Source organism: Apis laboriosa, unplaced genomic scaffold (assembly GCF_014066325.1).
Source record: "Apis laboriosa isolate Shangri-la unplaced genomic scaffold, ASM1406632v1 scaffold40_cov151, whole genome shotgun sequence".
Taxonomy (NCBI): domain Eukaryota; kingdom Metazoa; phylum Arthropoda; class Insecta; order Hymenoptera; family Apidae; genus Apis; species Apis laboriosa.
The window spans coordinates 4,449,589-4,476,872 of NW_025223180.1; the positions used below are offsets into that span (position 1 = coordinate 4,449,589).

At 39.5% G+C, this 27,284-nt stretch overlaps 1 protein-coding gene and 1 long non-coding RNA gene across 2 annotated transcripts in view; one reads left to right on the top strand and one right to left on the bottom strand.

The window, feature by feature from the left end:
* Window positions 1-27,284, top strand: part of LOC122715922 — a 44,648-nt gene that overhangs the window by 1,834 nt on the left and 15,530 nt on the right. The window lies entirely within an intron of this gene.
* LOC122715928 overlaps window positions 5,443-27,284 on the bottom strand; it is a 90,816-nt gene continuing 68,974 nt past the window's right edge. Inside the window, exon 4 of the long non-coding RNA XR_006346923.1 lies at window positions 5,443-6,216. This is a non-coding gene — a long non-coding RNA (uncharacterized LOC122715928). The remainder of the gene's footprint in view (window positions 6,217-27,284) is intronic.

Below are 27,284 nucleotides of genomic sequence, written 5' to 3' on the forward strand. Positions count from 1 at the left end.
ATCGCACGCGACCGTGCACTCTTAACCTACATGAGTTTGTACAAACACCCGCCGATCGCGAGAATCTCGAGAATTTGTTCGATTCCTCTTCTACCTCTTTGGGAGAAAAAGAATGAATCCATCGGCGATCGATTCGATATCTGTGCTATCTACTTGATCATTTTTTATTCTTTCCTTTCGAAGTGTATAGTTATTGAGAGTAATGAAAATGCAGATCGATAAGTATCGATAGGTATGGTGTTATATCGATAAAATTTAACGTAGGAGATGGTTTAGGAATAGTTTGAAAAATCAATATTTCTTTTTCGTAGCAGTAGAATTGATGGAATGAAATCTTTCACACGAAGATATAAAAATCTGGAAAATGGGTTATTGCGATTTTTAAGAAAACTTCAGGAAAATCAGGAACGTATTTTACGACGATTATAATCCGAATCACATTTGGAAAGTCGTAAAAAAAACGTTAAACGAAAGATTTCCATATGGAAAATTTTTTTAATTTTTTTTATATTTATTTATTAATTATAGATTGAAGAATAATTTAAATTCTTTAAGAATTTAGCTTTACATTCACTATTTATTTATTTTTTTTTTAATTCTAATTGATTATTTTTAAATTTATTTAAGAATATTGGATATTGCAGCGTATGTTGCAAACGAGAAAACGTCGTAAATGAATTTATCAAATTTCATACATAATTACAAATTATGTATCTAAAAAGAGATCTAAAATACATAAATTATCGTCAAGCGAAGAATTTAATCTATATTTTTTATATTAAAGATTAACACATTGTAATATTTATTATTAAAAGAGAAAGTGATCATCAATTGATATTCCATACGCCATACAAGATCACGCGCCAAAAGCAAATGTAGACAAGGAGAGCAAATGGTAGGTAAAGGACAGAGATATGATAAAAATATTGAAATCAGCGCCATCTTCAGAGTGCCGCAAATGAAACACAAAAAGGAAGGACAGCAAATGATAGAAAAGGATAGAAACAGTATAAGAACGAACTGCTAGCGCCATCTCTTAAATACCTTTGGAATTAATTTTCGCAGAGATGTTAGTAGTACTCACAAGATGGCACTGTAGTATAGGGGATAAGAATCAACCGTCAGCGCCATCTCACGAATATTAAAAACACTTTTACGACAAGTAAGTTCAAGGAACATGACAGAGATGGCGCTGAAAGTTAATTCTTATTCTATCTCTATCCTTTTTCATTCATTTGCTGTCCTTCCTTTCTGTGTTTCATTTACGGCACACTGAAGATGGCGCTGATTTCAATATTTCGTCCTATCTCTATCCTTCTCGCACTATGTACTTTCTTTGTCTATCCTTAACCTACCAATGCATGCGCTCAAGAGACGATTCCAATACTCGATTAACTTATTTTTTTTTTTTGTTATTTATCTTATTAATTAAAAATCTTAACGAAACTTATTTTTTTCCAATTTTTATAGAATACATCGTATCAAATACATATATTCTATATAAATATAAATAAATTTTCTTTTTGTATATTCCATATACATGTATATTTTTATACATCTATAAACATCAAATAATGTCGATAAAATAGCTAATAAAATGAATATCGGAGAAATATTTTTGTTTACTTATAATTTAATTAATTAATTCACTTCAACTCGATTAAATAATTACGTTGAAAAATAACATGTATGTGGAATATTTCAATTAAAAAAAAAAATATATATATAATAATAATAATTTCAAACTTTAATCAACGACGATGAAGCATACAAGAAATATTACGACAGAGAAATGAAATCATTCCTTAATAAACTATAGGGAAATTATTGAAATAAGAAATTTTATCTTATCGATATCATCTATCGCGTCTCGCTAGGGGAAGGCGACAGAGAAATACGAATTGTTTCACTGCGACTCTGGCCACGACGAAATCCGTAAAAAGCGATTGCCACTGGCAAAGGCCAAGGACCGCTATCAGCTCGGTGGAAAGGATAATTCCAAGCTAGGAATGAAATCCTCCGGCCACCGGAGAGCTTTCGTTCTATCTTTTTTTCGGGCTGTTACATCGCCTCGCTTTCTTAGACCAAACTGCAATTCTCCGGTACACCGAGTTCCATGCATCTGCAATACGTGAATCCGAATCCTTATTTTGGATCTCGACCACCAGGACGATATTATTCACTGTTCTCCGCTCGTGATATTTCTTCCTTGATGCTTCCCTATATATATATAAATAAGAAATTTGATCGATCTCGTTGCAAGATCTCAATCATTCTTTCCAAGATATTTCTATTCTATGTTTTTTTAAAAAATTATAGAATAAAACGGAATTGACATTGTGTTTACTTCGAGAAAACGAGTAATTAAAATGAAGGAAAGAAGGAGACGTTAAAAGATTAGTTACTCGACGGAAGGAAAAAGCTTGAAATTGAAATTCGTGACGAGTAATGTAGATTCTCGATTGGCTATATATATAAAGAGAATTGGCGGGAATCTTATTACGTACGTGACTAATGCTTTTGTGTAAGAAAATCGCGTATCCGTTCGACAGATCGATAAATCGTTCAACTTGACCGAATCACGGAGTGACAAATGCCGTTTAGTCGGCATGAATGCAAAATAGCCAAGGGAAATAAACTTAATTCTAATTTCTAGTCTTGCAGAAACGCGATTTACGTTCTCGAAACGAGCTCGAACAATCTCATTTTTTTCGAATTTGCCATTCTCGATACAGATTAATTAAATAATTTTCTCCACGCTACTTGTGTGAATACTTGTACGAGTAAAAGAATCGAATATTTACCGCATCAAAATATATATTTAAAAATTTCAATACTCACCCAATGAAAGCCTCGAAACTGTATCGATTTCGCATCGATTCTGATTCCATCGAACTTATCCAAAAAAAAAAAAAAGAAAAGAAAAAAGAATTCAAAATTAATAATAGCGGTAACTAAATAAAATAAGTAAGATTCTTTCACGCTGGATCCGAGGTGTAAAGCATAAAGATAGGTTTTTACGGTCCAGGGGCGACCGTGCGTCACAGAGGCCGCAACGCTGCAACTTGTCCCGTATCGTTGTTTCCACGAGTCAGGTGGTTGGAAAAAATTCGATGGTAACTGGAAAGGAGGGGGGACGGGGAGAGTGGATGGCAAAGATGCACTCACAACCCCCGAGGGCACAGTTCTCCCTTTCGCAAGATTTGCGGGGGAAACAGAAGCCATTGTCTGTGGCTTTGAAAGGATTCTAGTATTGGAATCTCGGAGATGGGAGGAGGGGGGCTTAAATGTTGAAAGGAAGAAACTAAGATATTGAAGTTTTATTAAATTTCTTTTATTTAATACGAATAATACAAATTCGTTAAAGAAAAGGTTCGACAAACTGGAGATTTTGGAATTGATCTTCGCTACTATTGTACAGATTAATTTTCATCGTCGAATCCATTAATTTAAATTTCCCATAATAATTGACAATTGATGATATATTATTGGGATTAAGACGAAGGTATTGGCGCGATGATCGATTCAAATATCGCCGTAAAAATCGAACACGCGGTCGAAATAACTCGAATATCGTAAGCAGAAATGAGAGAAGCAACAATAGTCAACGGATCGAACAAGCATAGTTCTTTTATACCTCTTACGAACTTTCTCGATCGAGAAGGATAGAAAAAAAAAAAATTCCATGTATTTAAATAGAAAAATCCATGCAGGATCGAGGATGCATGACGATCGATTCACGCGACTAGGCGAGTCCCTATTGCGGGAATCCTCGTAAATTTTCCATGCCCTTGCGAAACGACACGATAGCGATGGCTGGAAATAACGTACATCCGCTGATTGTTAGTGTACAGCGCGTCTGGTTTCAATGTACACATTCGTTTCTTTTCTAGAAAGACGTGGAGATATTTACTCGGAACCGATCGATTTACAATCTCGCTACGCTTGGATCCAAGTTTTCTTTCGATAACTACTCACAAAAATCGCAAATATTCGCAACAAACGCGCAATATAATCGACGAAACGCTATATTAAAATATTCATATATATTAAAACTTACAACTTGCAAAGGATTGGATGGAACAAGTTCAAGATCCAAACGGACGATAATCTCGCCTCGCGCTGGTCATCAATGAAACGCGCGAGAAGAATCAAAAGCGTCAATTGGTCGGAAATTGCAGGGTGTTACGTCATCGCGGCATGTAAAGTCCGATCAGAGCGGTCCGTGAACGCGAACACCCGAACGCGAGGCGGCTCTTTATCAGACGGTGGATCGTGGACGGTGGAGCAGGAAGATGAAATGGAAGCGGAGGCGAGGTCGGTTAATGACATTCGACGCGCAGGCACGCGCCGCTATCCATGAGAAAAAGTTTACGGTTGCACAGCGAGCGTTCCTCCACGAAGCGGTGGTGGGTTGGGTGCGCGGCGAATCGAGTTTTACTTTCGTTCGGGTGAAAGTGGCGTGGTACCCCACACCGGTTTCCACTTCCCTTCCCTCCTTCTTCCGCTGTCCGACGCCGAGGAACACCAGCTTATCAGACGTACGCCGTTTTTCTTATTCTTATTCCGCTCTCCCCATAACCCCCTCTCTCAGACCAGTCGTTTCCACGAAGCATCTCGTTTCGGTGGAACCTCTTTGCCTCGAGACGAGTCTCGTTCCTCTCCTCTTTTCCTTATTGGTTCACCGACCAAGTAAGTAAGCGTTACGATTCCCTTCTTCTTTTTTTTCTTTCTTTCTTTCTCTTCTTCTTCTTCCTCCTCCTTCTTATCTCGTGTTCTCTCCCTATACATATATATATATATATGTTTATTTCATTTTATTTCTCTTGCCTCTTCGTCGCTTCTCTTTCTTTCTTTCTTTTCTTTTCTTTTATTCTCGGCGTTAAGCTGTTTGTTTCCTTCCTTCGTTTTCGTTTACGAGCATAACAGGCTGTGTATCAAGCGCGCGAATCGCAATAAAGCGTTGCTCTTTATTACGCTCCTCTAGTCGGAGTTCTTTATCAGGCGAGAAGTGTAAATACGCGTCCGCCGCGCGGCTCGTGAATGCGAGAGGATGTTGGGTTAAATATTAAGCGGGAGGATTAGGTCGCGACGCGGCTAAATTGGTCTCATTGAGGCGTGCATCGAAGGGAATTGGAACGGTCGCAAGGGAGAACGAGTCACGGATTAGCGGAAACTGGTTATCTCGATAAAAGGAGAAGGAAAATGTTTTTCGCGTTATCGCGAAAGATATCGTAGCTTTATTTTATTTAAAATAACAGATTAAAACATTTGTAAAATTAACTTTGGATGGAAGATGAAAATAATGAAATAATCGTGTCCTTTTAATGCGCGATAATTTGGAGAGGAGTTGAGGAAAAAGTGAAGTAAAGAAGATTCTTTTGTAATAAAGAATTTTATCGAGAGGTCGTTGAGCGGGTATTTGAGGCTTTTGCGTCGCACCACGTTACAGGGGATAATAAAACGAGGAAAGTTACAATGGAAGATGGAAAAAAATACCCACGAAATTTAGAAAATTTATATATTCTACTTTAATCGTGTTTACAATCGTGTCGCTTTCAAGTTGTATAATTTATCGTTATATCAAAAGAATTTCAGAATGTTTAAAGAAATGTAAAAAAAAAAAAAAAAACAAATTATCGTTAATCAGCGTGATTTTCCGCTTTAATATCCGTGTTAAAGTTTTTCTCGAAACATTAATATTCCTCTCGTAACAAGAACGAAAATTGAAACATAAAAATTTAAAGACCACAAGCACAAGGTTAAACTGGTAATATTTAAAGGTATAATTAAATACGTAACCACTACCTGTACTCTTAAAAAAAAACTCCATTAAACCATTAAACAGGCAATTACACGTGCTTTCAAATTCATCACTACAACAAACAAACCTGGCATGTATAAATTTAATTTTAATGCAAATTAGAAATCTTCGATTGAAATGCGATGAAGAAATGGATTTCGAGAAAGAAAAAATAAATTCTTATCAGTTTAAACTTTAATCTGGTCTAATCTAGATACAATTGGAACGAGATGCAAACCGGAAGCAACGTGTAAGAAACGTAAACAAATACGTGTAACGCAACGCTACTAATTGCTCGAGTTGGAAAACGATTTAATCCAAGGCTCATTTGATTTTAGATGAAATCCGCTCGACGAATTCCTTCGGGATGAAATCTTCATTCCGTCTGGATCCTCCGCTTCACCTGCATGCATCTAAGATGATGAAACTTTCGTAGTGATTAAAGTTGTTTCTTTGACGATCTTCGTATCGCGTGGATCGAATAGAATTGTTTCTTTCTCTATTTTTATTTATTTATTTTTTTTTTTAATATTTGAAGGAAATTTTTAAAAATTGATAACCATGATTTGAATTACAACAACAACAGTCGCAAGATCAGAAAGTGGTTGTTTGTCTTTTAGAAAGAAAGATTTAGAAGGGGATAAAGTTACAGGCTTTCGAGGATGCGATTAAAGAGATGGAAAGGGATGGAAACCATCCCTTGAATAGAAAATTTGAATTGTAGATAGTAAGTAGATAGTAAGATATTTCGTGGATTTATCTGAAAAATTTTCTATAAATAATCTATTTTCCAAGCAAAGTATTTGGAATTTGTTTAGATATGATTTCATTGTACTTCGTGAACGAAAAGGTAATACTTTGATCCAAAGGTTTGCTATCCAAGGGAATTAAAACTTTTGCGGTAGATGTTTCGTTTAGTTTGTATTAAATAATTCTACCCACGGGGAATTCCACTTTTGGACTTGTTCAACGAAAGTTTGGGAATTCGTGCGTGTCAAATGGCAGCTTGACATTCCATGAGAACGAAATCGGGTTCACCGTTTCGTAAGAAACTGTACCCATTAGTTACTCAAACTCTCGTTTCACGGAAATGGATTTGTTAAAAGACAGATCTACGAAACATCTCTAATTTGTTATTTTATTCGAGATGAAAACAAACTTCGAGTTAGAGACAATAAAGAAAAAAAATCTCTTAGATCAGAAAAATCTGACAAACTTATACGAATAAAATTTTACAACGCGTTATTCACGATAAGATGAAATTTAATTGAAAATTACGAATACGAATTCCAAGGAACACTATGTTTGCAAAATTACGATACTTTTCTTTGCGGTATAATTCTCTTTACATATTTAATAAATGAATAAATTCGTATAAAATCGTTTCTGAAACTGGTTTTAAACAGCTTAACTACATTCTCTTAATTACTCGCCTCTTAACCAGGATACTGTTTAAAACCGTGACGACCACGACCACGCGTGATATCCAGATATTTCTTTTTCTTCACCTACAAACTGCGTTATTTCCAAACCTGCGATCGATTTACCCTAATCGAGAGACCAGCGATCGTACGATTTCATCATCGACCGATCGATGATTCAGACGAAGGCACGCAATCACCTTAAAACGATCGTACGTATATTTACGAGACGTTAATAGTCGCGAGACACGTTTACGCCGAAATAATAATTGATATAACGATTTTCTCGTTCAATTTATATAAGATGTTCGAGAAGAAATATGGACGCATATTTTCGAATTTCAAATTGACAGGGAAATCTTGATGAATAGCGAGTCTCTCGCTTCTGTTATTAACGATATTAACGATCCTTGATTAATTGATGATTTACGTAATCAGAGATATTAAAAATCTCTTACACATGGTCTTTTTTTAAATTATACTTTATATCATTTTTATATATTTTGCATCAAAAGTTCATTTATCGTCATATTAATGTTATTACTCGAATACGTAGACTATTAGAATTATGAAAATTTATCCTAAAATCTATTTATCTAAATGTTTTCTAATCAAACTTTTAACGCGTTAGGATTCTCCTGTCAATTCTCACATATATTAAAATCTTCCACGACGTTTCTAAGACCACCCTGGGCGCAACTTCCGCTTCGTTTAGAAGCTAGCAACCTGCACCTCGATTCCTGGACCGTTTTGGGATACCCAACGGTGCATGGAGATCGTCAAGCGGCACACGTGTGTGTGTGTGTGTGTGTGTGTGGGGTTCGCTACGAAAAGGAAACGAGCGTCGAAAGGAGAGCAAACAATTCCAGTTATAACTATAGAGGAAAGCTAACGGTGACTGTTCCGTGACGTGTGTCGCGTTCCTTCCCGCCTTTTATCAACACCATCCGATTCACCCCTTCTAAAGATAAAGGCCGTAAAGATAAATAGATCCTAGAGATCCTACAGAGAGACATAAAGACGAGACGGTCGTGGAATAAATTTCCAAAAATTTCGCGTTTAAAAATTTCCGATTCGATTCGATCCCGATCTCTATTTTTGACGATCCAGGGTAGAGATCCGAACGCGAGATTCCCTCACTTTTCAATGTCGTTCTCGTTCATTCTCAAAGTGATGTTTTTGTACCTTTTTCTTTTCTTTTTTTCAAAAGAAAGGACGCGAAAGCACCGATCTACCCCATTAGAAACATAGGACGTCACGTCGTGCGAAATTGCAACGACGTGGACACGTCTCATCGCTCGTCCGCGTCGGGAGTTAAAGCGTTCGATGCACGAGCAACGAATTACGAAGCGACGTCCATATTTTTCAACCCGCCTTCTTTTCCAACTCGATCCCCCCCTTTATTTCATTTCCTTTCTTTTTTTCTTTTTCTCTTTTTTTTTTTTTTTTTACGCGCGCGCGATTCTCTTCTCACCGACGAGGCAGGGCAAAGATATAATGTACGGCGTGTCGGTCGCGGCTCTTTCGTCGCGATACCTCGACCACGACACGATTAAAAAGGTAGAATTGGGCCGCTTAGCTAGGCCGTTCACCTCTCGTCGCCGATTCCTTCCTTCGCCGCCGATCTATTAATTGTCGGGATCCGCCCGATGATGGACTTTCCTCCCTCGTGCGCTCCGCGACGTAAAATAGTATCGTGCTGCTCGCTGTCTGGAAGAATGCGCGTTGGAATCCAAGGGAAACTGGGACGGGCGAAAAATCACTTGCGCGACGAGTTCAGAGAGAGGATTTTCGACAAGAAACGGGGAATGATTCTGTAAATAGAGGTATACTGGAAGGGGGTTGTTGTTCGAGTTTAAAGCGAAACTTCACTTTTCGAGCTATTTTAAGAAGTTTCGAAGTTTATTGCTTTTCAAATTTAAAATTTCGATGAGTTAAAATTTTTATATATATATTTTTTTTACTACGTCGTACGAGATATCGGTCTCCTCAATATCAAAAAATTGTTTCGAGTATTTTGTACAAAAAAAAAAAAAAAAAAAAATTATATCACACTTTCGAAGACTAAATTATCAGAATCGTTTCGTCGTTTTCGAAAATTCATCGTATCAATCTACTACTACTCCTTCTAACAATCCTCTCCAATAATCTTATAAGAACCTTAGAACGTAGAAAAAAGTACGAATTGATTTTAGCCGAAAAAGAGTAAGTAAATACTACACACACGCGCACGCACATTTCCTCTATTCTCTATCAAAACCATAGCTCAATATTTTCGTTGAAGTATTATATCGATTCTTGATAACTTCCTGATCAAAAATTCTTGATAACCCCGATAAGGAAAACTCTCTATTAATCCACGACTCGATATTTCTCGCACAACCAACGAACAATCATCCATCACTGCAACGAGGATCGTTAAACGATCGCTGGAGGCGAGCGGTGCACCCGCGACGCGATTGAGAACGCGAGTAGAAAATCGGGCCGAGGGGGGAGGGGGGAGTACAGGTGCAAAATTGGCGAACGATACCTGCGGCCACGCAAGGATCAAGAGGACGGAGGCGGCAAACGGGCGGCGGTGGTGCGGGCTCAGGACAAGAAGGGGCAAACGATGGAAACAGAGGGAGGGAGAGAGGCCGGGTTCGCTCGTGGTGGCATCAGTTGCCGGCATCGCGCGATACACTGCGCTCTACAGATCCCGTACCAGTCTCGTTTTTGTGCCTCGTAACAAGCTCGGCTAGTTTTCTGGTTTTTCTTTTCTTTTTTTTTCTTTTTTCGAGAACGAATCTGAATCACCGCGATATCATCGGTCGTGATCCGTGATATTTCATTGGAGAATTCGGGGTTGAGAAGTCGAGGACAATGGTACACACGGAATTTTGAGAAGTCGGAGAAGTAGCAACAAGTTGGAGTAATTGTTTTTTATTTATTTAGTTGGGAGGGGGAAAATCGATTGTTGGGGAACGACGAGTGGATCGAAGTTTATGTAAGGATCTATCGATTGCAGTTTTCAGTGGGATAAATCGTGATTGGGAAGGAAGGGAGGATAATTGTGTCGTGATTGTGATTTGACTTTGAAAAATTCGAAATGAAGCGAATGTAATATATGTAGAGTTAACAAATTAAATCTTTCGTATTATCGTGTTTTAGAGGTTTTTGCTTATGTAATCGAAAACTGCCAGTCGATAATCGAAATTGTAATAGATTTACACGATCCTCGTGGCAACGTGTGTTCAAATTTTTTTAACATTTCTTTGACGCAATTCATCGAACGCGACTCTAAACGGCAAACGATTCGGGCTATCCAATCATCCGTTTGAAAATCCCGGAAACATATTCCATCCGTGATTTTTCCATATAAATCCTTCTTGCATTAAGAGAAGCAAGAAAATCAATAATTTCAATCGGAAGGAAAGAAAAAAGAAAACTTCTCCTTAATTTCATTAATTTGAAGAAAGAAATCACCAAAACTCGTCTCGAGTCTCGTACGATCCAACAGAAAATTCGTCGATTAACCCAATTTTTACGGTATTCACTCGTACGGAATACATATCAATTCGTTACGATCAGGAAAATTACTCGATTCGATTTCACAGCGGAGAACTCGTTTCGCGATCTCATCGCTCGCCACCTGTGTTTTTCTTCTTTTTGCCGTAACGTAACAACAACCGTCATCCGATGTTCTCCATTGTGAAAAACGATAAATCATCTGTGTCCCCCCTCCCTGAAACGAAACGAGACGAATTTATTAAAGATCGAACATTAGTCGACGATATTAATATCATCCGTTGGATTGGCCGATCGATGATGCAACACAAAAGGTAACGCCACGAAACGTAATTTACCACGGCAGTGTTTCGACAGTGGCCTGTTAATTCGCGTTTGCAACTTTCCCGAAAAGTTTCTTCCTCCGAGTATTGCGCAAATTACCGATATGCCCTTCTCCGATCGTTTTATTCGTTTCGGTCGGCGAGTATAGGTTGGCGAGCGCGTGAGTCGAATCCGTGCTGCCGTTATTATGATTTATGCTAATGAATTTGTCACGGGAATCGGGGTGGATTTAATCATTGGGGAATAAATATTCCATTGCGAATTGATAAAGGTAGATACGTTTCCTTTTTTTTTTCTTTTTTCTCTTTTTTTTTTTTTTTTTTTTTTGGACGCGTAGGAGAACACGTTGTGCAATGTTTCTGTAATTTAAAAGAGCGTAGAATGAAATTTTTCCGTAATGCGAGGATAACCGCAAGATAACTTGCACAAGTTTCGATCGAGAGAAACGTTTCGAGAGAAAGCATTCAACATTGTACGAGTAAGAATCGACATCGATAAAAAAAAATGTCGGGATAAATGCAACACGACTCGGCGAATATCACGTAATTCGATTCAAAAATTCGTGGAGAGTGTACATAATTGGAGAAAAAATCAGGGAAGGGGGAATAAAATTCAATTCATTTTCGAGCGGAATAAAAAATTTCTTAAGAGAGATTCCGAAATGGAATATGTATGTAATTAACACGATGACGCAATGAATCCATCCATAATGGACGATACCTTAAAAGCCAACGTTTATTATCAATATGAAATTTCGTCAAATTCGAAACGAACGAACTCTCTCCTCCAACGAATTTTTTCGTATTCTTCTTATCCGAACAAAAAAGAAAGAAAGAAAGAAAGAAAAACCACCCTTTTCCATCATTTCCCCGCTCACCACCACCACCACGTTCATCGCGAACTTGACCATCCTTCCAAATTCCAAATCCAGCCAACACCAGCCAGAAACGAGGATCGTCGTAAAAGGCCAATCCCGTCGTAAAAAGAGGCGCGAAGAGAGGTTGAAAAGGGTTGGAAATCCCCTGACAGATAAGTGGAGGTGAGGCGTGACAGGTGGTGGCGTTGGTGGTGCGATTCGAAAGGAAGAGGAAGAACCGAGGGGATTCTGATCGGGCGGAATCGGCGGCGCGGACGGGGGAGGGCGGCGAGCGTGTTGTAACGAGGAAGAGACGCGCGACAAGGTTGTACGCTGCCTTCGAGAGGATCGACAGCATGGTTGTGACGAGAGCGGGGAATCGGTGGCCAGTGGAATCGCGGATGCACGGGGCAAGGGTTGGGCGAGCGAGAGGAACGAGCGTGCACGACACGGGCACGTAGTCTGCCCGAGGGTGAGGAGGAGCGTGCGTGTGATGTCGATATCGCGGGCGCGATCCTGGCCGCTTCTGGACCCGCGCGCGAAGCAGGAGCGCGAGCAGCAAGATCGTTCGGGGAGCGAGGAGGGGGAGAAGAAGGAGAAGGCCGTGGGGGCGGAAGAGGAGAAGACCTGCCATCCGCACAGCGGCAGCCCTCAGGTGCAGGCCAGACGATTTTTGTCCAGGCACTATTATCCCGAAGGAGGGTGGGGATGGGTGGTGACGGTCGTTGGCACGTTGGTGCACTTGCTCGGGCCGGGATTGCAACTCTCCATCCCGGCAACCCTCGCCTTCCCGGCCACCGTCAAGTTTTACCATCATCCTCTACACACTGCTGGTGAGTTTTTCTGTGTATCGGGGGGATGCATAGAGTATAGGGGAACAACGAGTTTTGTTCGATCGTAGATTTTTTTTTTACCGTCGATTCATCGATGGTTCCGGTTGTAAAAGAGGATGATCGGGTAACCCTGGAGGGATGGAGTTGGTTAGGGGGACAGGGAAGTACGTTATCCGCGATGGAATTTATGTTAATTCCATGTATTTCGATGGTCGTTACGAATACGTTTCGCTGAAAGGGAGATGGAAGTTTTCCGTTTTGTGTAGGAAATACGATTACGTTTATTAAAATCGTGTATTTAAATTCATTCTACGTTGCCGTATTGAAATATTCATTAGCTATAATAAATGTTTTTAAGTTGTGACGTTATATTGGAAAGATAATACGCGCGGTGTTGTGTAGCCAGAAATTGCGCGTGCAATGAAATAGGAGGTAGGACGGACCAACCGAGAGGTATTTTCGATCAAGTTTGTGGTAATGTTTCTGACGTACAGCGTTTTCGTTACAGCGTTTTCCTCCCGGCGCAAAGATAATAGCAATTTTCATAAATTCCCTTTTATTGGACCGTCTGTATCGTTCCAACGCGCGAAAAATGTTTAATTAGAGAGATCCGGCGTGATCTATTTTATCGCCACGTTTCGCTTGAGGAGGAAAGATGAAAGGAGACAACTATATCTTTACGAAAGTTCAAACTTAAAGTATATTATTTAGAATTTACGAGAAACGTATGGTTTCGTTAGTTACGCAATCGAACTTTCATCAAGTTGGGGGTACAGTTTCCTGTCGTTTAATTGGCAAAGTCCTCGCGATTCTGTTTCTTGGTGGAATTTAATAGACAGTTGGAAAACGTGGTTTTCCAATCTGGGATACCGACGATATCCAATTTTCCAACTTTGGCGATATTGAGAACTTGCGATCCCAAAAGATACTTGTATATAATCAAAAATTCACGACAATTTCAAATTTTTTTTACAATTTATAATATAGCGGCGAGTTTTTAAATATTTTGAGATACTTGATACGTTAAATATACTTATTGATTATGTTGAATACTCGTTCAAGCTGATAGAAACTTTTTCTTCTTTTCCTTTTTGTTTTTTCTTTTTTCATATCGATTTGTCTTTCTTTCAATTTCTCAAGATGCTCTTAGAGGCAACATATGAAATGAGAGTTTTTATGGGAAGAACTTACGCCAACAGTTATGAAAGGCATTTGTCACAGTTCTGAAACTTCATCACGCGTATTAGCGTTAATACCATGAAATCAATCAGCACGACTGACAAAAGGAACGAGCGTCTTATTCGATTGATACAATCAGAGATACGAGAAAAATGTTAAATCATTACTCATGAAAAATTTAGATAATGCTTTCTTCTAGATTCGAAAAGATTAATAATCCCATGTTTGTAGTTCAAGTCAATAATAAAAATAATATATTTTTTTTTCTTAGCATTGAAACGCGTTAGAAGCTCGTATAATATTACGACACAGTGAAAGACTGTTTTGTCTCTAAAAATAAACGCTGAGTATTCGTACAAAGTTTCATAGCCCGCGGTAACATTCATATCGCGTTGCGTTTATCGCTTCGGGCACAGTCTAGTGACATCTTTCAACGTTCTAAACGTTCTAGGGAATTTTTACGATTTCCAATCTGAATTACCGACTAGGACAGACTTAACATCATAGCGCACTCTACGGTGGTTTGAATCGTATACGCGATTTAAAGAAAACAGTCGGTATAGAGTAAAATCCTTTCATTCTCTTCCTTGCTTCCTCATCCGCTTCGCAAGATTTTATTTTTCATTAATTTGCTTTTTGATTTATATTTATATTCAACTTTTTGCTTCGCGTAACTTTGTCCTATCGTTTTCTCCGATTTGGAAAAACTATACGTTCATCCTTTAATGAAACATCTCCGAAGGATGAATCACTGAAGGAATATCTATTTTACGAGGGATCAAAGTTTTAGCTGATTGGAAATATGGTTTCCTTCTGACCGAAATATCAGTCGTTTATATTCGCGAATAATAAAATACGAGAATTGTTGAATAAGGAATAAAAGACTTAGCAATCTCGATACAAAAATTTTCTAACCGTTTCATCTATAGGCGCAATCGAAATAAACTTCGACTTAACTTCTTATCGAAGTAATAAGAAAAACCAGCAAATAATGTACCATGACTATATCGTTTCATCGTTGACACGATAATCTGTGAAACCCGTGACAAAAATCTGGAGCGACTTTTTGCAGAGATTGTAAGCCTGCTGAACACCTCCTCTTGACGTGTAATAGCTACCAGCCGGTTCTTTTCCTCACGATGGTATCGGCCAACATTGATCGAACGATTCGGCCCTGCCTAACTCTCATATTACATCCACGTTTAATCCTAGATACCGTTGTATATGGATTCGAGCATGAAAATCGGAGCAACGTTCGAAGCCTGGCAGCATGCAGATTACAAACAGCATTAATTACATACCGAAGATATATGTATCTCGAGGCATTGTATTATCCGATCGATCGATAATCTGTTGATCGATCGCTATTTCTATTGCCAGCTTCGATTATCTATGTAAAGCTACTGTAATTCAATGAACCGTGCATTATAATTCAAATTCGTCTTTAGTTAGTTAGTTAATTAATATATATTTTCGTGACACGCGTAATATTTTCTACGAAAGAAAATAAGAAAAGTCGTTGGCTTTATTAAAAAAATTATAACGAACATTTCGAATTGTTATAATAATTTTTATTCTAATCTATGTTTGTATGAAAAATTTTATTATTCGTAATGTATGTGACTAATTCAATCATTTTATTTTTAGAGAATTTATTCTCCTCTGTAAGAAATCCCTTAAGTCTCTCGACCATCAAATTTTCTCACATCGTCAAAAAAGAAAAAAAAAAAAATTCTTTAGACAAAATACATTCTATCATAATACAATGAGATGATTATTAACACGTCAACATCGATTCTCTTCAGAGAAGGATACAGACAATTTACATCCTGTTAATATCTTCGAATCGTATTACAAACATAATCGTTTACGATACACGTCATTGGATGTTGCATACGAAAAGTGCACAAGAGAGGGAAATGATGCGAATAAAGATGGACGACTACAATGAATAGAGATTTTGGAGTGCAAGGAAAGGAGGCGTGGAGGCGTGCCGCGAAACGAAAGGGCTTTCCGGCGAAAATGAAAAAGTTAGGATCATCGTGGCGATTTTTTTTTTCTTATTTTCTTTTTTTTCTTTCTTATTCTCAGTCTGACAAAATTACTCGCGATCCCCGAGACATCCTAGCATAATTCTATGTTAGTGGAGGCAGACCAGAGGGTTGGGCGAGATCTATCCTATGGGGTAGATTAAAGTCGAGAGGTGAGACGCTTTCGAGTGTTTGGCCAGATGAGCGTGTTTTGAAGGAACGGTGTTTCGTTTTAGATTCGGCAATTTTGCATTGCTAGAATGCAATGTGGAAAATTATAGAAATTGCCAGGAATGTATTAAGACTATCGCGCGTATTTGAATATTCTGATGAATTTTCTTTGATGAAATGGTGCAAATTAAGGAGGATGCACCGTAATTTATTTTCACACAAATTTGATGGCCATAATCTTTTTGCAGACGTTGACGTCAACGTTGAGGAGAAACATCGAGATATTGTTTACAATTTGCATTTTTAGTTTGCGATTAAAGTCAGAATTGAAATTAAAAATTTTATGTGAAAAGAAATCCTATTCTTCGTTAAGATATTCATCTCTCTATGTTTCTTCAATTAAAATTGCGACTCTGCGTTTTTTGCATTTTTCAACAAGCTCGAACACTAATAAAATATACCAGTCAAAATATATTTGGAGCGTGTAAAGCATCAAGAACGTGTTTACAAGCTACATCACGATCCCTTAAGGAAGGATATCGCAAGAAAAGAGTATATCAACTAACGATGTATCCAGTAATCGAAGTACAGCTACGTGAAAAGAATGTATCGAGTCGAAGAAGAAACTTTTCTCCGCGCGATATCTTATCTATGCTTCGCCTTTAAACACATTTCTTTACAAAACACATTTCTTGACAAAGAAGAGAAACTTTTTCCGCTTATCCCGTGATGTTCAATCTTTCCGCCGAACAAATTAATTATCGTATAATTTTTTTTTTCATTGAACTTTGTATCTCAATCCTGCGCATATATTATTTCACATATTTTTATTTTTATTCACTTATTCACGTTTATTTCACTTATTACAGATCAAGGTGATCAAAATTGATCTTTGAAGCAATTAATGATATCATAATTTAAGATAAGATATTCATGGCTTTATATTGAAAAAATATAAATTCATCAATGGGATCCTTTATTCTTTAATCAAATGTAGCGCTTCGATTACAATTAAATAAAATAAATTACCCAACAGAAATCGGCAAAAGAAACGGAAAACAAGTTACCAACTGCACGAACAATTACTCCATCTACTTTCACATTCTACGAATCATTCGAATACCTTCAAGAAATAATTACATCTCGAAACGGCATTACGCATCCAATGACATTCAGCCTTGGAGCAAGCGTCAATCCAATATACCACTCCTCCACAATTAACTCCATTAATCGAACAACAATGCCAAATAATCGGCAACGGGAGAACGAACGACTACCAATTACCAATTTCGTCCAACGAATCTCGCGAATCTAACTCTTTCGAAGGAACTCTTTCGAGCGCTCTTTCAAAGGAACAATCGCCACCGTTCTCCCCGGCAACAAATCGGCGAACGTCACTTATGCAACTTTCGGCCGATCCGAAAAACCGGCATTTCTCGAGATCGGATCGGGAACAACGGGCCTACCTGGGCACATTTTACGCGGGCACAACAAAGCGTGTGGACGGAGCGGAGGAGGGAGGAGGGGTTTAGAAAAAGAGAGAGGGATTCCACCGGGTTCGGGTCCAGAAGCGCAGCTGTGGAGCGTGGCCGCGCGGACGATTCTTGGCCGACGCGGGCTCTCCTGGCCAGTTCGCGTGGTGAGCGTGCCGCGCTCGGTCGCTTCCCTCCCTGTCGTTCGTCCTGTCCTCTGACGGATCGCCTAGATCGCCACCACGGATACAGAGTTTGCAGAAATCGCCCGACACTTGACACCGAATCGTCGTCCCGATTTGTCGTCTTGGAACGAGAGAATCTTTTTCTTTACTGCGGTGTAATATGTAATAACAAGGGAACTCGTTATAGCTCGTCAAGAATGTGATCTTGATCGTCTCGAAACGATGTCTCGGCATCTCTGCTCGGCAGTTTCATTCGAGGAAATCGGAATTGGAGGAAATGGGGGAAATCGTGGTACGAGGTTTGGTGGTGTGAAGGAGGGAGGGAGGACGGTTTGGAGAATCGAGGAAGAATCGTGGAACGACGAGGTTGAGCAAATCCTCGATCGGACGAGAGTCGTGGAACAATCGTCGCGATTCGACGCCGTGGCCGAGATTTAATAGCTCGTTTTCGTGATCCGGTGGGGAAACGGATCGAGATCCCCGAGGAAAGAAGGAAATGGAAGAGGCGGAGGAGGCGGAGAATCGAGGACGAAAACGGCGAAAAGGACGGCGAGGAGGAGGCGAATGGGAAGAAGAGGCTTGAGAACGCCGGATAATGGCTGCCTCCCGCGGGGATCTGGGGATCGGCGACGATCGAACCGCCAACTCACCGATCACCCGTGAATCTCGTCCCTTCTCCCGAGATTCGAGCGTCGACGGCGACAAGCCGAAAGGAAGGATCGTCGATGACGTCGAGAATAAGCCGGGGAACGGAACGGGAAGGCTGGCGGTGGCCGGCGAAATTCAAGGACGAAATTCGACGGCCGATGAAACTTCCAAGAACAAATCGCTCCCCCCCGTTCGAGATAAGACGAGCAAGAATAGTAACATCAGCCGGGAGCCGGCCGACAGACCGAAAACTTTCAACGCGGGGATCAAGGAGGCGAAAAGTTTCCGGCAAAAGGATGACGCATACGAGTGTTCGACCGATGAAAAGCGGGCGAGCGTCGATTCCGACGACACCAGGCAGATTAAGAAAGCGAGGAGAGCGAAAACACGGAGGAAAGCGGAAAGCAAGCGAGGATCATCGATCTCCGCCAAGGTGATCTATAAGCTAGTTGGCACTACTAACAAGCAACGACGCGAACTTTCCCCGCGATGCAGATCGGAAAATCGTGCGAATCTGATCGTCGTCGACGCAGCGATAGCACCGAGCTCTCGAGCAGTGGATCTTGGATCTCGGGAGACGGGCCGATCGGGCGGCCCTCGTCTCGGCGAATCTCGATCCTCGAGCGTGGACGCGACTCCCGTCCGCGACAAAGTTGGGGAACATCGGTTCGGCCGGACGGGAGACTGGGAAAATCGGGGAGAGCCCCCTCCTCGTCGTCCCCACGAGAAGAAGAGTTATCCGCGTAAGTGTTGCGGGGTGGCGGAGTGCGAGGGATGGAGCCGAGACGAGGAGAGACGAGGGAGGGACGCGAATGGAAGGGAATCCGGAAGGAAGCAGGAGAGCCCAGTTCCCCCGTTGCTGTGTCGCAGCAGATCTTTGCCGCGATTGTCCGTGCACGACAGCGGCGTCGCGTGCAGCGGCAACGAGCAATCGCCTGCCGCCGGCCATCCATCCCACAGTTCCAAACAACAATTGGCGGCCGATCTCAGGCAACTGCACACGTTGAAGCAACATTATTACCCGGAGGGTGGATGGGGATGGGTGGTGCTGCTCGTAGGGATGTTGGTACAGATGCTGTCCCACGGTGTGCACGGGTCCAGCGGGATCTTGCTGCGGCAGGTGGCTGACAAGTTTGGGCAACGCGTTTACTTGGAGACAGGTTAGTCGCGCAGGGAAGTTTCTCAAGTTCCACTCGATTCCCTTCGAAATTTATTTTATTTATAGGTGGTCACAATCCGATCGTGCTCGACGGATATCGTATCGTGTTACCGGAGAAATCGAGAAATCGGTTGTCACGCAAATCGTATTTACAAATTGAATACTCTGGTAACACGTGTACCGTCGTGCACGTGTTTTAAACAGGGGTTCTGTTACTATTCAAACACGATACGATACGTATCACCGCCTCGTGTTAACACGGAACGATATACGAGTATCTATCGACAAGTATCAAATACATAATCCTCCGCTCGTCGAATTTGATCAACCGCGTTTGCGTAACGAATCGATCGACCACTCGACTAACATTGATTTTCCTCGCAGGTGCCCTGATCATTAGAAATGCTTGTTGAAAAAGGAAGAAAAATTTCTTCAAAAAAATTGGATGCATAAATCTCTCGATTCAATTATTCTCGAAATTTCACATCGAATCGAGATGCATCGCGTTTGATTGGAAATCACAAATTTCTAGCATACTTTCGAAATTAGAATCACACATTAGAATCAACAGAAAGGAATTCGTAAAAAAAAAAAGAAAGAAAAAACGAGGAGTTTAAATTTAGATCGTCGATAAAACTTGTCCCAGTCCGCCCGAGTCCAGTTTCTCTTCGATGAAACATCTCGTGAAAGGGCGGGAAACGGTTCGAGCTGAATTGGGAATACAGGAATTTCCTTCGGAATCGTGGGAATCGGTCGGTGAAATTAAAGAGCGTCGGCTGGAAAGCAGCGTGAAATCGAGGCTGAAATCGCGAAACGCATCTCTCACGTGCTCGTTCGCTTTGTCCGCTTGTTTCGTCGTCGCTCGTGGCGGATACCATCTCTCTGGCGGAGGGCCAGATCTGACGCGGGTGTTTCCCAATACCCTTACATCTGCCGCCCAATAAACGAGATACGAATCGCGCTAATTATACGCGACACCTTCTCCTCCCCCGCGGGGGGAGTTCACTTCGGGCTCTCGCGGTTACGGAGGAAAGGGCGGAAGGGTGGAAGCGCCACTTGGCAAGCGTTCCACCCTTGTCGCTGGTAAACTTCACGAGCCTCGGATGAGTTATCACGGCCAGTATAGCACCGTTATAAGCGGGTAGTTTGCGCCGCTGTGGGATCATTTCTGAGTGTCCTTAGTTTGCGTTTTTGCGCAGTTGGCGTGGAATAGTCGCGGTTTATGGGGAAACGATTTTTCCCCTTTTATTCTTGTTCTGTAAGCGGAAAAGATGATAGTTATACCATTTTTCTGTAAAATTCGTGGCTAAGTTTCGATACAACGTTCGCTCAAAGAAACTTTCTTACTCTCAAATGTAATGTTTTCCATTCTAAAATAATTTGAAATTGTGAGAAAGGATAGATTAACACGATCCATTTGAAAAAAATACTTTGATCGTATTAGTATTACACGTATTAGTATTAGTATTATTAGGTATGAAAAAAATTTTAAAAATATAAAAGTGTAATGAGCAAATTATTTATAATTACTCTTTTTAATATACGCAATCAAAGTCAACAAAATTTCGAAAATTAATAATTAATAGAGTAATTTTACAATAATGAATTTTCCTATTTTATTAATTATAAGATCTATCTAATTTATCATCATTCGATTACACCAAGTAATTCGAATCTCCAAATGGATCTTACAATGAAAAATAAAAATGATGGTGATTATTATTGACTAATTAATTACAGGTAACGTTTTGTTATCGATTCGTGTTCGAGTACATTCCAGTTGTATCGATGTACAGAAATTTCCCAATATAATTTAGAGGCGTCGTAAGCGACGTCTCGACGAAACCGCTGGGAAAATCTATACAAAGCAAGGATGGTGCCGGCCGGTCTAATAATCCTTAGAAAATATTCGCAATTCTAAGGAGATGGCGGCGTTGTCCCTGCAGCGTTTCTCACACGTGGCCCAGTTATCTCTCGGAACGGAAGCAGGCCGTTCCCTTATCGAAACAGTAGGAGCTAAACCGAATTGGAAAGCAGTCGGCTATTCAATTATCGTAAAGCGGACAGGAATGAAACGAGAGGCAACACTTCGCCTCCTATGCCTCTTCCTTCATTCAAAATCGTTGACAGCAATTCTCAGAGTATTCGTTTTATCATTATATCAATCACAACATGGAACGAAAACATGCTGGATCGGTAACAATGATAACAATTTAAATCGAGAGAGAATTTCTTTGCGAATAATTTGATCGGATCTTTATTCTCTTCTTCGTCGATTCGAACATCGATTTTTCACGTGAAATTCTTATTCATAATATTTATTCGTTCGTGGATCTCAAAGCGATGATTCGCGAGTCATCCTCTATCTCTGCATCATCCTCCAGTGAAACGATTCAAAGATTTATTGTCTAAAAGTGACGTCACGGTAGAAGGTTCGAGATCCAGTTCGAGAAAGCGTGGACGCGTGAGAACAGCTGTATAAAAGACTCAATTATCTCTGTTCGAGTATCAAGTCCGTGGACAGGATTAAAACGTTATAAAACTCGATCGTGAGCAGAAATCGATGATGGGTAGGTCGATTCGATCGATCATCACGGCTCTTTGTTCGGGACTCGTGAAAGATAGATCCATTCGTTACGTAGAAAATTAAATGTGAGATAGATAATACGAATTATGATTTTCACGGTGCTCTCTATTTTCAATTATCCTCCACGCGAATCTCATTGTGAAAACGGGTGGCTAATGGTCGATATGTTATTGACGTATTTATAAAATACGTAAAATATACGTAAAATAATTCATTATAAGCTATATATAGATAATTAGAATTTGGAACGATAGAAAAATATGGAAATTTTGGGAATTGTATTCTTTCCCTTCGATACGAGGCAAATTCAAAAACTATTGTATACGTTACAATAACGCATAATATCTTAAATTAAGTTAATTTGAATCGCTACAATGTCGATTCAAGTATTCATTGACTGGATTCGCACGATTTTCTATTCATAGTTAAATTAATTTATGGCATTATTATTCCATCATATCGGCCGTGTCGAGAACTTTCACGACGCCGGAAGACAGATCGCCACCCACACGCGTTTCTAAAACTATCGATCAAATGGGTAGGTCGATTCGATGGAACGAAAATCTTTCGAGTTCGTATTCGGAACTGTCGCCGAATTCCACGTAACGAGAACTAGTTTGGAAAAAGAGCACGCAACTAAATACACGACACGGGATTTAACGAGGCTGTCGCATTCTTTGTCGAAGTATTAACCACATACGGAACAAGTATATGGCTTTGGATGGACGAGATCAGGTTATAAGAAAAACTTCGATCGCGAATTCGATTAATTACCGAATCCATGGAAACTTCATTCGTCTTTGATTCTGATAGATTTCTCCTTTTTCATTGAATAATCGAATTATTATTATAATAGTTGAAATTCTTTTTCTTAGAGTGCAAGTAGATTATTATACGAATTCATCCTTCTTTTCTCTTTTTACGAAAAAAATTCTATCGAATAATCATAATCTCTAAAAGTGAAATACTGTCTAAACGATCTCATTCAAATGATAATCGTAAATATCATTGAAGAGAGAGAGTTTTTCGAGCAGTTATTTAGAAAGTTAGAGGAAATGCGTCAGAACAGTTGAGTGACAGGTACGAATGTATCATGGAGATGAGCATTAAGAGAGATTTTAATGACGAGGTGAAACTTTGAGAACAAACAAATTTTAATAACTTGCAATCTATCAAACATACAAAAAGTACTGGCATTTTCATTTTAAATAATTCATAATCTAACATTATACATTAGAACTATGCAAAATAAGTTCTTTGTTAATTCGAATTAAAATTCAGATATCAGATTGAAAATCCCTCTTAAATTCTATCTCTCTTTTTCTCTCTCTCTCTCTTTCTCGATTAAAAATCCTCGTTTTCGATAACACTCGTTGCCGAAATTCTCACGAGGAGGAAACGAATACCGCCAAGAACGAAACGAAATAAATAAGCAAGGCGGAAAGATGAGAAGAGGGCGATAAAATTTTTCTGAGACCGCCCCCTACCGCGAAACACCGCCAGAGAGATTCGCTATTTTTCGGCCTCCTTCCCGTTGAAAATTCCCGCTTGTTAAGGAAGTCGAGCTGTTCCAAGGTTCAAACGCCTCGTGAGGAGTTGGAGGAGGGGGCGAGGATTATTGTAACAGTGTAGATAAAGAAAAGGTGGGAGGGGGCAGAGGCTTCACGGAGAGAAAAGGGAATCCGAGCTAAGAGGATTCTGGCATCCTCTTCGACCAAGGACGTTGACAATCGGTCGGGAATTTCTTCGATCTCTTCTTGGCCGAGGATCCATCCTCCTCCTCCCCCTTCGCGAATTTTTGCTCGCTTCTTGCACAGATCCGTCTCGCAATATTGCCCTTCCGTCGCACTGGTTGCGAACGATACGAGGCGAAGGAGAGAAAAAGCGAAATTGCTTTTCTAGGTCTCGGTGGAGAAGTGGTACTATAAAATGGTGGATAAGGTTTGGTAGATAAGATTCGAAGAAGAAGGAAAGAGTTGCAATAATTGCGTCTCCTTATCTCGGGGCGAATTTGATAGAGAAACTTGAAGGTAAGAAGCGCTGGGACGAGCGAAGATTGGAAAACGATTGGATAGGTTTTATAATGAAAACTTATTACTTTGAGATGGCTATTATTTATTTATATTGTTTTGTATTGATTTCGTATTTAATAATAGAACTTTTAATAATACTACCACGAATCATATGTCCTTTATGACAAATATTTTCGTGAAATTTTATTATTGAAGATAATAATGCATATTAAAAAAAAATGTAAAGTATTAATTACGTTTGCATATTTTTTTATTATTTTTATATTGGACAGAAAAAATAACGTAATCTAAAAATCGTTGAAAGAAATATTACGTTCGATTCAAGAGTAGATTAAAAAAGAGTAGTAGATCAAACGAGTCTCTCCTCCCCGACCGGTCTAACACACATTTTCGTCCAGATCTACTTTCACGGTCGAAACGATCGTTTCATCCGCGCATAATTTCTGACATCGTAACGACACAGTGTATCGCGACGACGTTACTGACAACTGTGAACATCAACCGAGATACCGTGAACCGTGTGATGGAATCGAGTTTGTTAGATATAATTTACGGGCCATTACGGATCCTTCCTCGTCAACGGTTACGCGCACGACGATGCACACGCGCGATATTCGCGGCTCAAATTGGCCGCCATAAAATAATGAGAGATACGGGCGGCGCAAAAATATCAGGGACGAGACTGTTGGAGAATCGAGGCTGCGATGGAACAGTGGAGTCGTTTGGAGGGAAAAAAGAAAGGGAGGCAGATTTATCGGGGAACGGGGAACGTGAAGGTGACGAGAAAAATTGGCGTTCGAAGTGCGAAGAAATGCGCTACACCGGCGGAGAGAAACGTTGGAAATGCCCGTTGAAACGCGAGACGTCGCGATTATTTGAAATTTCTCTCGAAACGAGGGAAATATTCGAGATGCTTGGGTAAACGAACAGAAACTTTGCGAAAGATTTGTTGTTCTATTATTTTACTAAAAGATATTTCTTATCGCGGAATTTTATTATAATTAAACGGATAATCGAATAAAAAATATTGAAAATGTTTTAAAGAATTGCAAAAAAAAAAAATAATAATAATAAGTTTATGGAAGTATTGTTCAGCAATCGAAAGAATATTTAGCGAAGAAAATCAGTAACTGACATATGGAAATAAAATTCTACTATGGCGTCGTAAAAAGAAATATAAAGTTACATCCTGTCACTCGAGACATCCTGTCCAGATGCGTCCATTTATAGAAAGCATTCGTAAATCCTTCAAATTTCGACGATTTGCAGACTTCGCTCGAATTCTTTCTTTTTTCCCCAGTCATAAGAACATTCGCCCACTTTCCTGCTCTCGTTCTTTCATCTCTGTATCGCAATTCTCCTTCGTTGCAATCGTCTCTAGAATCTCGCAAATGTGAGCATATTATTATTGGATCTTTAATTGGAACCCGATCTAATGACAATTGCGCCAACTGCGACCGTGTAATTGATTTTAAACTAATTGTAAGTACACCTCCCAGACTTCTTCCGATCATATATTCGCAAGCTACCTTCGTTAAACGAAGCGTGATGCTTTTCAGAGAAGAACTCGAAATGGTTATCGTTGGGAGAAATGAAAGTGTGAAAGGAGAAAATTTTATTATTCGAAAAAGAGAATATAAGAGACCAATATTAAATTCTTCAAATTTTGATCTTTCACTGAAGCTACTTAATTAACCCGAATCCAATATTGAAACCAAGATTTCACGATCGCAAAATCACAGTTAAAATATCTTGCTTCTCTTCGCAATTGAAGCCCTATAGATTTGTAAAGCGCAGAAATCGAGTTTGTTTCCCGGGAATTACATCGTTGATTTACATTCTCGAACGAGAATAAAACTGGATTGAAACGATGGCGAGAAAAAAAAAAAAAAAAAGAAAAGAAAAGGAAAAAAAAAACACGCTTAAGAGACAGTGACGTCGTTGAGAGAGTACTCGTGTATCAAGCGAACGGTTCACCTCCGTTTTTAAAACGCCGTAAAAATGGCCGTCAACCGTGATAAACCGAATTTTTATTCCCTTTGACATTTATACACTTTACCACGGTCGTACTCGATTTACATTCGCCGAGTTTATTGCCCGCCCTTGCTCGTAAATAATTTTTAATATAGTTTTCCACCGTTGGTATATTATGTCTGTCCTCCCGGGTGTAGTTAAGTTCATTTCGGTGAAATACTAAAATTTCCCTCTCGATGCACCCAGGTGCTCGTATCTTTAAATAAATTGGAACGCATTACGAAGATTACCACCGGTCTCCGTGTATTATTTCCGGTTATCATCCTTACTCCCTGCCGCTTACCTTCCTACCTGGATAAGGCGAAATGTTGTTAATATCGGAATATTAACAATTGGTAACAACCGATTTTTCGGCCCATTTTGAATTATTTTCGACGATTATAACGATTAAAAATTACAAAATTGAGTCAAACGAGAGTCAAGAAACCATAATAATTATGGTTTGGTAATATTAATATTATCAAATATTGATGATGAATTAGAGTAATATTAGTGGTATATATTGGTGAGAAGTTACACAAGTATTTTTTTTAAGAATTTTATAATTTTACATTGTAAAAATTTATTTTTATGTGGGTATCAGGAAATTAAGAAGAATTTTCAACTTAAGTTTTTCTATCGAACCGAATTTAAAAATACTTCTCTTTCTCGTTTCGAAGTTGATAAAAGAAGTCGTAAAGAACGAAACGAATATTGATCAAAGGAGATACACTATTGAAGATACGCTTTGAAGTACACATCGACGTCATTGACTGCTCCAATTGACGAATCTCGAAATAGAAATTCGTTCTTTCATGGAGTTGATTCCATTGGGAGTATGAATCGTACGCTTAATCTTATTAAAAGTCAATGCAATGTTTTCATTTGCAATTTTTTTTTTTTTTTTTTTACTTAATCTACATAATTCTAACGAATTCTTCTCGTTTCTCCAAATTATAACAAAAACGAATATTTTTTTTTTTTTTTTTACATATAAAATTCGTAACCAACGCAACTGATTGAAAATGCAACTATTTTTCTTTGGTTCCTAATGGTTTTTCCC